This window comes from Giraffa tippelskirchi, chromosome 8 (genome assembly GCF_054371585.1).
Source record: "Giraffa tippelskirchi isolate mGirTip1 chromosome 8, T2T-mGirTip1v1.2.pri, whole genome shotgun sequence".
NCBI lineage: Eukaryota > Metazoa > Chordata > Mammalia > Artiodactyla > Giraffidae > Giraffa > Giraffa tippelskirchi.
The window spans coordinates 9277101-9292775 of record NC_137282.1 but is presented as its reverse complement, the minus strand read 5'-3'; the positions used below and the strand labels follow the sequence as shown (position 1 = coordinate 9292775).

General features: G+C 41.0%; 1 protein-coding gene across 19 annotated transcripts in view; it reads right to left on the bottom strand.

Annotated features, from left to right (window-relative positions):
- ZMAT4 (zinc finger matrin-type 4) overlaps positions 1 to 15675 on the bottom strand; it is a 362048-nt gene that overhangs the window by 232788 nt on the left and 113585 nt on the right. The window lies entirely within an intron of this gene.

Below are 15675 nucleotides of genomic sequence, written 5' to 3'. Positions count from 1 at the left end.
CCCTAAGTAGCTGGGGACCACGCCGCCCCGGGAGCTGGGCATGCACACAGCATCTCTAACCGAAGCCTGATTAGTGCCAAGCTACATGCATGGAGGCAGATGCAACTGAACAAGTCAAGCCCCACCACCTGCATATCAGCAGGACTATGAACTTCCATCTGTCCTGACTGCCCCATGCCTAGTGTGGAGAAACTGATTTCTTGTTACTTCCATCTTTCCTCTCTTCCTTTGCTGAACTGAGGGCCCATCCGAACTCCCCTCACCTCTAAAGAACACTGAAGTTCTAACTTTCAAGCTGCTACCTGAGGCAGGATGGTGGACTGAAAAACACCCATAAAAGAGTCAGAAATTCAGAACCCCAGTTCCAGATCAACCACTTTCTCCCTGTTTGAAATCGCACAAGTCATGACATGGAATGAGTCATTTACTCTAAATTGATTATAGTCAAAACTAGTCTCAAGCTTCCCTGGTGGCTCAGCAGTGAAGAATCACCTGCCAATGCAGGAGACACAGATTCAATTCCTGCCAGGAAAGATCCCCTGGAGGAGGGAATGGCAACCCAGTCCAGTATTCTTGCCTGGAGAATCCCATGGACAGAGGAGCCTGTCAGGTTACAGTTCATAGGATCACAAAAGAGTCGGTCACGACTTGGTGACTAAACAACCCACTCAAGTCTCACATTCCCCTTGTACAAAATGAGCACAATGATATTTATTAGGGTTTCCAGGAGGACCAAATGAGACATTATAGAGGAGAGTCCGTTTCTCACTGTGGATTTTGCACCAATCCTAACTCTGAGCTCCATGTGGCCTCTATAAGGTGAATTCTCCTTGAATCCATTGCTGCCTGATTCCAAGTCCCCCAACCCCTTCTTTACTCAGAGATTATTTCCTTCTTTTTCAATGACTTGGTTCCACGTGTCATTCTTTACAATTGGGTTCCAGCTGATCTCCTGATTGATGGGTTGCCTTCCTGGATTAGCCAGGAAGGGGAAGTGATTTCAGAGAACACAGAGCAAGTTGCATCTTGTTCACAGGACATCATGTAACTCCTTCCTGTCTGGTTTGCCTCATTTATCACTTCTTTCATTCCTTCATTGTGCCTCAAGAAAAAAGACTGCGCCTCCAAACACCTGCTGAACACCTCTAAGGTCTTTAAATGGATTTAAAAGTGCTAACCAGTCCATCCTAAAGCAGATCAGTCCTGGGTGTTCATTTGAAGGACTGATGTTGAAGCTGAAACTCCAATACTTTGGCCACCTGATGTGAAGAGCTAACTCATTTGAAAAGACCCTGACGCTGGGAAAGATTGAGGGCAGGAGGAGAAAGGGATGACAGAGGATGAGATGGTTGGATGGCATCACCAACTCACTGGACATGGGTTTAGGTAGACTCCGGCAGTGGGTGATGGACAGGGAGGCCTGGCATGCTGCAGTTCATGGGATTGCAAACAGTCAGACACGACTGAGTGACTGAACTGATTTGGAATATGAAAAATATTAGAGACATTTTAAAAAGTACTAAAGTGTGATTTTTGAAATATATCTGAAGCCCTTTCTAGGTTGAATTTAAAGTTTTAATCAAAGATTGTCTGGAGTCTTGTTTGCTTGGAAGACTGGTAGGACAGAGAAACAGAACCCCATATGAATATGTGTCAGATGATTTCAACATCATTGCTTAGCTTCTCTGTGTTCTTGAGAATGTTGCCGTGCAAACAAGCACGTTTCATTTTGCAGATAAATATGTTGATGCCTAAAATGTGTACAGCTTTTCTACAGGGTTGTGGAGGTTTTGGAGGTAAGGGGTAGTGGAAATATTAGGAATACGGCCACAATTCAAAAAAAAAAAATTTACAGAAGATGTCAAAATCTCCAGGACATTGAACGTGGCCACAGAACCTGGGCTGCTGTAGAGCACATGCAGGCAGGTAATTGGTGAAAAGACAAAGTGATAACAACGTGAGCTCGAATGGGGCTGAAGTAGGTTTTCAATTTTGCTTTTGTTACCATAGAAGAACTTATCACAGTCCCTGCAGCATCAGTCTACCCAGGGAACAAAATCATGGCAAAATTGGAAATCTCATAAAGCAGCCTGTTTTGTGGTAGGGTTTTTTTTCTTTCCTAAAATAAAACATTTCTTTCAAAAAGACTATTTCCAGCAAATACAGAGTTCACTGGGTTATTTACTTGCAGTTTGACAAAACAAGTAAAAAAAAGAAAAAAACATTAGCTGAAAAAAAAAAAGAAAAGAAATAAGGAGCAGCTCTGCTGTGATTAGTGATGAGCAATGTTGGGTCCAAACCTTCTTCCTGATTTTGTTCACTGAAGGCTTGTTTTTCTCCTTTGGCTTCCCAACCTTGCCCCAGTGTCTGGGTGGAAAGAAACAGAGCCTTGGCAAACACCACCTGATCCTGGATTGACAGGGGGTAGGATCTAGGATCTGGCTCATCACTCAGCTGCATCCCTTTTGCCTGGTCCTCTCTTTTCCTCCTGTTGCTTTTCCCAGGCCGCCTGGGCTGGAGCCAATGCCTCCCCACGCTGACTTCAGGTGGAAAGTCAAACCCCAGAGACAGTCCACTCCACAGTGAGAGGAGCACGGGACTGCCCTCTCAGCTGGTCTGATTCAGACCCAAAGCCACAAATGATGTTGGTCAACAAAGGGAAGGAGGCTCCCAGTTGAATGTTCCTGGAGCCCTGCCTCCACCCCGGAGCTCTGCCAGCAGCTCCTCTCTTTCTTCCTGCCACGTTCACCTCTTCACCCAGACAGGAGACGGAGTCACCTACTGCATCATCCTCCAAGTGACTTCTCTTAACTACCCTCCTCTCAACTTGCCTTAACTCTCTAAAGCTGCATCAAATTTGGCACAGAAATCTCAACCCATTCCATTTATTCCAAAAACAAAACCTTCCCTACAGAAAGTTAAAATTGCATTTGAGGAAAGATGTTCATCACAGCATTATCTAAACAGGAACCAAAAAATAAATTGAGAGACAGCTACACTTTCGACAATAGGAGACGGGTTCAAGCAGCCGTGGAATGCCCTTATGTTCCGCTGCAAATGGAAAAAAAAATGCTTTCTACATAATGAATATTTGATGGAAAATACAAAGCTCAAAATTGCTCATATATGCTGATGACAATTAAATAAAAATTCGTAAGTATAGCAAGAAGAGATGAGGGGGGAAAAATATAGTTTATTAGGGTAAGAGTCTGGATTGTTTCTCTTTTTAATTTTTATAACAAATTCATCTTTAACATACAAATAATAATAACTTCAAAATGTTCAAGCCTTTGTAATTCCTCATTAAGTCTACTTTATACTAATTATAATTAGCAAAAAGCATCACTGATCTGGAATGCATTTAACATATACTGATATAATTGACCACATTTCCATCTACCCTTATCAACATTCAATATGCACACTGTTTTCACTGTAATTCTCGGTAATTAGATGAGTATACTTAACCAAAGAGAGGTACATGCTACTTCAAAATTGAAAACTTGATTTTGGTCCATACAAATTCTTTGGTAAATATGTATACTTTTCACCAAGTGGTCATTTTAGCTTTCTGTGTATCAATGGAGATTATGGGATGGTAAATGCTGTCCAGACAACCAAACCAAGAAGGCCTGGAAAAAAACTACCCCTCAAACTGACTTATGTCATCCAAATAAACACAAACAGTAGCAAGTCCTTGTGACTTTTTCAAAGAGCCATTAATATGTAAAACCGGCACTGCTTTTAAGAGTTTAAAAAGCCCAACTGCCAGCCGAAAGGAACTTAAAAGAGAAAAAATATACCTTACTAACATGTTAAATGTATATGTTACAGAGTTTCAGGAGGGAAAAAAACCATTAATTTCAGCAGGAAAAAAAACATGAAAAAGAAATTATACTCTCTTTCAATTCCACTGAGAGTCAATCCCAGGTTCTTTCCTGCATTAATATTTGCATTTTAAGTAAAAGTCATTATTTTCATTCAAACCACATCAACTTTAAGCTTCCCAGATAGGCCAGAAATGACCAAACCTTTCATTTTAATTAAAGCCTTTGCCCCCGTTGCTGGGCATTGTGTGGGGGCAGACCTATCTGCAGATTAGTTTCTTTGGCTGAAACAATCTCTTGGCATGCTAAGAAACAGTCTAAAGTGGAAATTCAGGCCAGCCTTCTCTTTGCAGGGATGAAGAGCAAGACCACCCTCTATTTCAGATGCACTGCCGTGAAAGGAGAGAGTGAACACAGAAGCAGAGCAGCTCTGTGCTTCACCTAAAGAGCCATCTTCCACGATCACACGCGCTCCTTAAAAAACTCCCAACTCACATTTGCTTCCAACAAGGCTACTGATTTCTGCTCTCATAAAATGTGGCAATAACAAAGCAACTTTGTATTTGCATAATGTTCCCAACAGCCTTCAAAGTCCTTTCACATTTATCCTCTCATTTTATCCTCTGATCACAGTTGTGAGGCTGGCAGGAGACGTGTTGTTTCAAATAAGCTTTAAGATCCATTTCTGATTTCCCAGTTAAATCTTCACCATCTTATTTCATCATAGATATCTAATTATACCTCTTCCAGAAACCAGCTAACATAAGCCAAGGACTCTAAGGAAAAACGAAAACCTGGAATAGACTGATCATTACAGAAGAGTGATTCTTGCAAACCATCAATTTATTTCTACTCATTCTAGCGTGAAGAGGGGCCGATTGGGGCAGAAACAAAACGCAGCAAAGGTTTCACTTCCTGGTTGCCTGAGAATATCTGTCCAGCTGATACGGGATGGAGGCTCCATCTCTCAGGAAGGAGGAGAGGCTGCCCTGGCAGATCCCCCCTTAACACTCTTAGGTTGAGGGCCCAGGGCGGAGCCCCACAAACACTGGGGGCAACTTCAGTAGGAAGTCAAGGTTAAATGCAGATGAACCAAGAAGAAACAGCAAATGTCAGAGATTCTCTCCAATGAATGGGGCTCCTTCCTGGATCGGTGCATCTTGATTGCTTGGATATAGAAACCTAGAGTAGAAGATGGACCAACTGGAAATCTAGGAAGAGAAGACGGGCTCTCTAGAGAAAGCCTTTCACAGCACAGAGAAGGAAGAAACAAAACTCCTCCACCCAAGTCCCCAGATGCCAAGTCTCCTACCCAGGCTGCTGCGCTACTGAACTGGCCTGTCATCATCCAGTCCTAGAGCTGAAATTGGATCAGAAGATCCTAAGAGGGTTCAGGTGGACTATGAAAGGATGCAAGGCTGATACACACACACTCGGGACATGAGGTAGGCCTTAACCTTCTGTTCTGATGAGTGGGACACAGAAAAAAATTATGTGACACAAAAGAAGACATTGATAAAACTCTCAAGGAAGAAACATCAAGAAATTTTTTCTTTGCAAATGATTTACCACAATAAGTAGAAGTTCTAAGTGGCAAGTGTTTAGAGCCATTTAATTTAAGAAAATATGGACTGAGGATTAAAACTCAAAGATGAGATAAGACAATAAAGGAAGGACATTAAAAATATCACAGCTTGGGACTTCTCTGATGATCCAATAGCTAGGAGTCTGTTCTCCCAATGTAGGGGGCCCAGGTTCCATCTATGGTCAGAGAACTATATCCCATGTGCCACAGGTAAGAGTCAGCATGCCGAAACTGAGACTCAGAGCAGCCAAGTAAATAAATAAATATTTTTTTAAAGGAAAAAAAATTGCAGCTTAACTTGGAAGGTCCTTCTCAGCAAGGCAAGAGCACAGTCTGCACTGCAGAGCAGTGTAAAGTTAAGACAGAGTCACTTCCTCGAATGAAGAAGGATAAGATAAGAAGTGGGGGAAATGGCTTTGGAGATCTGACATACGAAAAACCAGGACAAATACAGTGTGGCTTGAACAGTAGAAAAAAAAAAACAAATAAATGGAATATTATAGATGACAAATTTCCAAAATACACCCAATAGTTTGAGACCAAAAAGAAAGCTATGAAAATACATAAAATACATCGAACTTTATGATTGGAAAATTTTCTAAACAGCAAAGCAAAAGAAGCAGCACTGATAAAAATGACTAAATTTATATATATATATGGACAGAAATGGTATGGACCTAACAGAAGCAGAAGATATTAACAAGAGGTGGCAAGAATACACAGAAGAACTGTACAAAAAAGATCTTCACGACCCAGATAATCAGGATGGTATGATCACTCACCTAGAGTGAGACACTTTGGAAAGCAAAGTCAAGTGGGCCTTAGGAAGCATCACTACAAACAAAGCTAGTGGAGGTGATGGAATTCCAGTTGAGCTATTTCAAATCCTAAAAGATGATGATGTCAAAGTGCTGCACTCGATATGCCAGCAGATTTGGAAAACTCAGCAGTGGCCACAGGACTGGAAAAGGTCAGTTTTCATTCCAATCCCAAAGAAAGGCAATGCCAAAGAATGCTCAAACTATGGCACAATTGCATTCATCTCACACGCTAGTAAAGTAATACTTAAAATTCCCCAAGCCAGGCTTCAGCAATATGTGAACTGTGAACTTCCAGATGTTCAAGCTGGATTTATTAAAAGGCAGAGGAACCAGAGATCAAATTGCCAACATCCGTTGGATCATCAAAAAAGCAAGAGAGTTCCAGAAAAACATCTATTTCTGCTTTATTGACTACGCCAAAGCCTTTGACTGTGTGGATTACAACAAACTGTGGAAAATTCTTCAAGAGATGGGAATACCAGACCACCTGACCTGCCTCCTGAGAAATCTGTATGCAGGTCAAGAAGCAACAGTTAGAACTCGACATGGAACAACAGACTGGTTACAAATCAGGAAAGGAGTATGTCAAGGCTGTATACTGTCACCCTGCTTATTTAACTTATATGCAGAGTACATCATGAGAAATGTTGGGCTGGATGAAGCACAAGTTAAAATCAAGATTGCCGGGAGAAATATCAATAACCTCAGACATGCAGATGACACCACCCTTATGGCAGAAAGTGAAGAAGAACTAAAGAGCCTCTTGATGAGAGTGGAAGAGGAGAGTGAAAAAGTTGGCTTAAAACTCAACTCAACATTCAGAAAGCTTAGATCATGGCATCAGGTCCCAACACTTCATGGCAAATAGATGGGGAAACAGTGGGAACAGTGGCAGACTTTATTTTCTTGGGCTCCAAAATCATTGCAGGTGGTGACTGCAGCCACAAAATTAAAAGATGCTTGCTCCTTGGAAGAAAAGTTATGACCAACCTAGAAAGCTTATTAAAAAGCAGAGACATTATTCTGCCAACAAAGGTCCGTCTAGTCCAGGCTATGGTTTTTCCAGTAGAAATGTATGGATGTGAGAGTTGGACTATAAAGCAAGCTGAGCGTCAAAGAATTGATGCTTTTGACCTGTAGTGTTGGAGAAGACTCTTGAGAGTCCCTTGGACTGCAAGGAGATCCAACCAGTCCATCCTAAAGGAAATCAGTCCTGAATATTCATTGGAGGGACTAATGCTGAAGCTGAAACTCCAATACTTTGGCCACCTGATGTGAAGAACTGACTCATCTGAAAAGACCCTTGGTGCTGGGAAAGATTGAAGATGGGAGGAGAAGGGGACAACAGAGGATGAGATGGTTGAATGGCTTCACCAACTCAATGGACATGAGTTTGAGTAAACTCCGGGAGTCGGTGATAGAAAGGGAGGCCTGGAATGCTGCAGTCCATGGGGTTGCAAACAGCTGGACACGACTGAGCAACTGAACTGAACTGAATATATACATATATATGCTTGCTATCTTAAACACATATATGTAAGAATAAAACCAGACTTCCCAGTTGCCTCAGTGGTTAAAGAATCTGCCTGCCAATGCAGGAGACATGGGTTCAATCCCTTGGTCAAGAAGATCCCCTAGAGGAAGGCATGGTAACCCATTCCATATTCTTGCCTCAAAAATCTGTGGACAGAGGAGCCCAGAGGGCTACAGCCCATGGGGTAACAAGAGTCGGAGATGACTGAGCACACACATATACACGCAAGAGACAAACCACAAAGGAGGAAAAGATCTGCTATACGTGAAAGTGGTCTAATCCCTTTAAGATAAAGAGTGTTTTTACAAAGTTAGAAAAAAATATTAAATAAGCAAAAGATAGAAGTAGGGATTTTTAAAATGCAAATAGTTAAAAGATACATAAAGACAAGCTCATCCAAATTCTACCTTATATTTTTTACATTAAAAATATATGTCTTGTCACCGATGAAATTGGCAAAAATTTACAAAATATACATATCCGTATCAGTGAAGATACAAGGAAACTAAGACTCTTGTACATAGCTAACAGGCATGTGAACTGACATTATCTTCCTGGATGGAAATTTTGCAATATATATTCAAAAGGCAAAAACTTGTTCAATCCAAAATTCTACTTCTATGAGTTCATTTTAAGGACACAATCAGAGACATGTATTATCCCTTATTTATAATAATGAAAATGAGAAAATAATTTAAATGTCCTAAATGAGAAGGATAAATAATATGATACATATCTATATATACAATAGATTACCAAACTGCCATTAACAAGCATATTAGTAGTATTCAAAGACATGAAAAGTACCTGTGCAATAATACTAAGAAAGAAAATCTGCTTCAAACCAAAAAATAAATGACACTAAACTTCTTAAACAAAAACATATGTGTGAGGACTTCCCTGGTGGTCCAGTGGCTAAGACATCCCAGTGCAGAGGCCTGGGTTCGATCCCTGGTCGGCGAACTAGATCACGCATGCTGCCACGAAGAGAACCCTTGTGCCACAACTAAGAACCATTGCAACCAAATAAGTAAAATAAATAACTATTTAAAAATGTACATATATGTATATGTGTGTGCTATACACGTGGTTGTGTGCATAGACACGGCAAAACTCTAGGAAGAAACACAGCAAAAGACTGATATTCTTTGTCATGGATCACTGGTGACTTTAACGTAGGCTTTTTTCAAATTTTCCAAATTCCTTAAGGGATCTAATCATTCCAGTAAATGGAGAGAAAAATCACACTTGTATAGGTTCATTCCAGTTTTGATGATTTCCCAGTCTAATTGCTTTCCCTTAAGATGAGGAAAATGAGTCTCGGGAAGACTAAGAGAGTTGCTCGAGATCTCACAACTTCTAAATTCTCAGAGGACGTGGATTACACATTCTCTCTTCATTTATATCCCCATCATCTATCATCATGCCTGACACACAGTCAGTGCTCAATAACTGTCGATTAAGGGACTGAACACATGAATGAAAGAAAGAGGTGATCCCAGAACAAGAGCCTAAGACTCCTGATTAATTAAAATGATTCTGTGAAAGTGTGTGTACATAATTGCTATAGACTCCCTTCCACTCTGAAAATGAAATCAAACCCATCTCCCGTCTCCTCCCATCTCTCTACCTGGCCAGCAGTGTAGGTCCTAGAGGGGGAGGGAGCCCGCAGACCAGAGGGAGCTCTGGCAACAGCTCCTGCAGACATTCTGCAGAGTGAGCACACTGGAGGAAAATCTCTCAGCAGGGGACCTGATAAAAGCTGAGCTTGAATATATTCCAAGGAAACCTAGGAACTGCTGCAGCTGTGTGTGTGTGTGTGTGTGTGTGTGTAACTGCTGCAGCTGGGGTGTGTGTGTGTGTGTGTGTGTGTGTGTGTTAGTCGCTCAGTCGTGTCTGACTTGTTGAAACCCCACGGACTGTAGACCACCAGGCTCCTCTGTCCATGGAATTCTCCAGGCAGGAGTATTGGAGTGGGTTGCCATTCCCTTCTCCAGGGAATCTTCCTGATCCAGGGATCGAACCTGGGTCTCCTGCACTGGCAGGCAGATTCTTTACCATCTGAGCCACCAGGGAAGCCCCACTGCAATTGGCACAAAAGTCCAATCCAGAGTGATGCCTCTTGTCACAGCTACCATGGTGCGTGCAACCCAGCTGGTTAAGCAAGAGAAGGTCTGGAACCAGCAGAGCCAACTTGTCCACTGTTTTCAAGAATCCCAATTCACCAGATGCTGGCTTGGTAAATCTCATTTAACCCGTGGCCTCAGGTGATATGTCATTTCGTTTTTAATTACAGAATCCTGGGCACGTTTGGCACTGTGGACTCCATTGTATGGCCCTGCAAATTCACATGTGGAAGCCCTAACCCCCTCCCCTCCTGGCATTACTGCACTTTGAGATAATCAAACCAGTCAATCCTAAGGGAAATCAACCCTGAATATTCACTGGAAGGACCAATGCTGAAGCTGAAGTTCCAATACTTTGGCCACATGATGCGAAGAGCCGATTCATTGGAAAAGACCCTGATGCTGGGAAAGATGGAAAGCAGTTGGAGAAGGGGGTGACAGAGGCTGAGGTGCTTAGACAGCATCACTGACTCAACGGACATGAAATCTGAACAAACTCCAAGGACAGAGGAGCCTGGTGTCCTGCAGTTCATGGGATTGCAAAATGTCAGATATGACTTAGCAACTAAGCAACAAATCAAGGTTGAATGGGGTCAAAAGAGTGGGGCCCTAACCCAACAGAACTGGTGTCCTTCTGGGACAAGGACAGGGGATGCTTCCTCTTTCCACGAGCACAGAGGAAAGGCCACGTGAGGAAACAGCAAGGAGGTGGAAGTTCTGCAAGTCAGGAGGAGAGGCTGCACCAGTAACCACGCCAGCACCTTGATCTCAGCCTTCGAGCTCCAGAACCGGGAGAAAAGTAAATGTCTGTTGTGTAAGCCCCCACTAGATGCTATTTTGTCTTGGCAGCCTGGGCTGACTAAGACACATGCCGTCATCCACACCAGGTGCTCTTCGGGCGCCTTTCTTCTCATACCAGGAATCAGTCCATTTTTCAAAAGCAAAGACGATAGCCTTCAAGTTTCTAGAATTAGGTCATTTTTATGGTTTTCTGAAATATTTTCAAAAAAGAGCATTTAAAATGAGAAGTGCTTATCTTAAACAAGTTTTGGGAAAAACGGATTTTTGTTGGAGAAAACCATCTAGGGTGGGCTGGGCAGCCCTCACGAGTGTGTAAACATGTTTGCACTAAATCTGTACTTCCGTCTGCCTACACGAGTGCCTACATGGGTGCATTACAATTTTAAATCAAAGTCTTGCAACTCAGAAAATTACATTATCACCAAAGTACAGAGGAACCATCTTTCTGTCGTGTCAGGGCAGAGCTAAATGTGTCTCCATGAAGTCTGCACATTTTTAGCAGAATCACAGGAGAAAGAAGAGAACACCAGAGGATAAATAATGCGATATACCTCATCTAGGCCGCTCTTCTGCTGTTTGGGAAAATAAGACAAAAATGATTTTTCCCCTTTCTGGAAGCTCCCATTAAGAAGTTAAAGATAGAGATGAGGGAAAAATAAAGCCAGTGAGATCAGTGATTAAAGTCAGAGAAGATGGGGTTATTTGAAGCAACAAAGATACCAAATCCTTCTGCAACGTGAAAGTTTTAACAACACAAGCCAGTCCTGTGCTACCATTTCCCAAGGTCTCTTGGCTTCTCTTAGAAAATTCATGCCAGGAATAAGAAAAGTGTTAGCACTTTATAAAAGCATGATTGTGAGTGAGGTCTTCCAAGATTAACCCCCACCACTGCCAAGGGCAAATGCTCATCTCCATCTATTTGTATGGAGTGAGGTTTAGGTGGTGGAGAAATCAAGATTAATCCAAGTCCATGATCTAGTGAAATAGATGTTGGTCACTCAGACAACCCAACAACCAAGGCAGCGGGAGCACAGTTCACAGGTGGCCTCGTTACTAGAATGTAACATTTTTACATTTGATTCTCTTTTGCCCTATTACTTTATACTCCTTGGTATGCATCCTATAATTATTCTCAAACTGAACTCTGTTCTTACAACTGAATCTTCAATTTTTGTTATTTTTATAGTCCTGATCCATCCCACCGTGCACCTTTAAAACTTCTGCACAGACCGGTTCCTCTATAGAAGTATGTTAATGACTTAAACAGTCAGGTGAGAAGAAGCTTTTTTGATTTGTCATCTGTATTCATATTATAGTCTCACTTGCTTATTTTCACTTAGGTTGCCTTTGCTCCTGGTGTCAAAACAAAAAGTAATTTGATTGGTTGTGAGTCCCCTGGAAAAAGATACGGCAACCCACTCCAGTGGTCTTGCCTGGAAAATTCTACCGACAGAGGAGCCTGGTGGGCTACAGTCCATGGTGTCACAAAGAGTCATACACAACTGAGTGACTAAACAACAACCAAAAAAAGTAATAATTGTCAAGACTATTGTCAAGAAGTTTACTGCCTATGCTTTCTTCTGGGAATTTTATGGTTTCAAATTTTATGTTTAAATTGATCCTTTAATCCATCTTGAGTTAATTTTTGCATACGGTGTAAGATAGTGGTCCAGTTGCATTCCTTTGCATGTGACTGTCCAGTTTTGCAAACCCCATTTATTGAAGATGCTCTCCCTTTCCCCACTTTAAATTCTTGGCTCCTTTTTCATAAATTAATTGATCATATATGCATGGGTTCATTTCTGATCTAAGTGTTCTGTTGATCTGTATGTCTGTGTTTATGGCTATATCATACTGTTTTGATTACCAAAGCATCAAAACATGGTTTGAAATCCAGAAGTGATGCCTCTATCTTTACTCCTGTTTCTCAAAATTGCCTGAGTTATCTAGGGGTTGTGTGCTTCCGTACAGATTTTGAGATAGTTTGTTCTATCTCAGTGAAAAAACTCATAGTAATTGTAATAATGATTGTATTGAACCAGTACAATGCTTTGGTCGCATGGATGTTTTAACAATATTACTTCTCTCAATTCATAAGCTTCTATATCTTTCCATTTTTGTGTGTCCTCATTTTTTTTTTCCACTTTCAGTTACAGATCTGTCATCTCCATGGTTAAATTTCTTCCTAGGTATTTTACTCTCTTAGATACAGTGGCAAATGGGACTGCTGTCTTAATTTCTATTTCTGATAATTCATTGCCAGTGTGTAGAAACCAGCTGGGTTTTGTATATTTATTGGCAGCCTTCAACTTTAATGATTTTCATATTAGTTCTCTTTAATGACGTTGCATATTAGTTCTAATTTTGGCACAGTCTTTAGAGTTCTCTACATATGATACTACATCATCTCCAAATAGGGACAGTGTTACTTCTTCTCTGATCTGATGCCTTTCATTCCTTCATTTTGCCTGGCTCTGGCTAGGACTTCCTATACTACGCTGAATAAAAGTGATGGCAGTGGGAATCTTTATCTTACCCCTGATGTCACAGAAAAAGCTTACAGTGCTTCACCATTGAAAGTATAATGTTGGGATGTGGGCTTATCATGAATGGTCTTTACACACCGAGGCATATTCCTTCTACAACCAGTTTGTTAAAAGTTAAAGCAAAAATAAACAAATGGGACCTAATTAAAATTAAAAGCTTCTGCACAGCAAAGGAAACTATAAGCAAGGTGAAAAGACAGCCTTCAGAATGGGAGAAAATAATAGCAAACGAAGCAGTGGACAAAGAATTAATCTCAAAAATATACAAGCAACTCCTGCAGCTCAATTCCAGAAAAATAAATGACCTAGTCAAAAAGTGTGCCAAAGAACTAAACAGACATTTCTCCAAAGAAGACATACAGATGGTTAACAAACACATGAAAAGATGCTCAACATCACTCATTATCAGAGAAATGCAAATCAAAACCACAATGAGGTACCATTTCACGCCAGTCAGAATGGCTGCTATCCAAAAGTCCACAAGCAATAAATGCTGGAGAGGGTGTGGAGAAAAGGGAACCCTATTACACTGTTGGTGGGAATGCAAACTAGTACAGCCACTATGGAGGACAGTGTGGAGAGTCCTTGAAAAATTGGAAATAGAACTGCCATATGACCCAACAATCCCACTGCTGGGCATACACACCAAGGAAACCAGAATTGAAAGAGACACGTGTACCCCAATGTTCACTGCAGCACTGTATAAACAGTGCTGCATAAACTATTATAAAATAGCACTGTATAAACTATTATAAAATAGCCAGGACATGGAAGCAACCTAGATGTCCATCAGCAGACGAATGGATAAGAAACCTGTGGTACATATATGCAATGGAATATTACTCAGCCATTAAAAAGAATACATTCGAATCGGTTCTAATGAGGTAGATAAAACTGGAGCCTATTATATACAGTGAAGTAAGCCAGAAAGAAAAACACCAATACAGTATACTAATGCATATATATGGAATTTAGAAAGATGATAACGATAACCCTGTATGCAAGACAGCAAAAGAGACACAGATGTATAGAACAGTCTTTTGGACTCTATCGGAGACGGCGAGGGTGGGATGATATGGGAGAACGGCATTGAAGTATGTAAATTATCATATGTGAAACGAATCGCCAGTCCAGGTTTGATGCATGATACAGGGTGCTCGGGGCTGGTGGAGTGGGATGACACAGAGGGATGGGATGGGGAGGGAGGTGGGAGGGGGGTTCTGAATGGGGAACACACGTACACCCATGGTGGATTCATGTCAATGTATGGCAAAACAAATACAATATTGTAAAGTTAAAAAAACAAATTAATTTATCAATAAATGGATGTTTGAAGTGAAGTGAAGTGAAGTTGCTCAGTCATGTCCAGCTCTTTGCGACCTTGTGGACTGTGGCCTACCAGGCTCCTCCGTCCATGGGATTTTCCAAGCAAGTGTACTGGAGTGGGTGGCCATTTCCTTCTCCAGGGGATCTTCCCTACCCAGGGGTCAAACCCAGGTCTCCCGCATTATAGGCAGACACTTTACCAGCTGAGCCACTAGACCTTTACTAAATGGATGTTTAATTTTGTCAAATGCTTTTTCCACATCTATTGAGATGATCAAATGAATTTAACATTCATTTTGTTAATGTGCTATATCACACTGATTGATTTGCCAATGTTCAACCATCCTTCCATCCTTGGAACAAATCACATTTGATCATAGTATACACTCCCTTTAATGTATTATTGAATTTGGTTTACTAATCTTTTGGTGAGGATTTTTCATCTATGTTCATGAGGATTATGAGGCTGTAAATGTCTTTTCCTATAGTGTCCTTGTCTGGTTTTGCTATTAGCATAATGGTGGCCTCATGGAGCAAGTTTAGAAGTGTTCCCCCCTCTTCTAATTTTTGCAAGGTTGTGAAGGATTGGTACTAATTCTTCTTTAAATATTTGGTAGAATTCACCAGTGAAGCCATCTAGTTCTGGACTTTCTATGTTGAGAGGTTTGTGATTACTGACTCAATCTCTGTAGTCAGTTCAGATTTTCTTTTTCTTCATGGTTCAGTCTTTATAGGTTGCACTTTTTAGGAATTTATCCATTTCTTTTCGGCTGTCCAATTTGTTGACATCTGTTTGCTTGTAGTAGTCTCGATGATCCTTTGTATGTATCAGTTGTAATGTCTTCTCTTTCATTTATCATTTTGGTTTTGAGTCCTCTCTCTTTTTTTCTTGGGAAACCAAGCTTAAAAATGTATCTGCTTTGTTTACTCTTTCAAAATAGCAGGTTTGAGTTTCATTGCTCTTTTTAAATTGTCTTTTTAGTCTCTGTTTCTTTTATTTCCACTCTGATCTTTGAGATTTCTTTCCTTTTACTAAAAGTTGCTGCACAGGAAAAACAAAACAAAGCCTTCAACAAAATAAAAAGTCAACTTATGGAATGGGAGAAAAT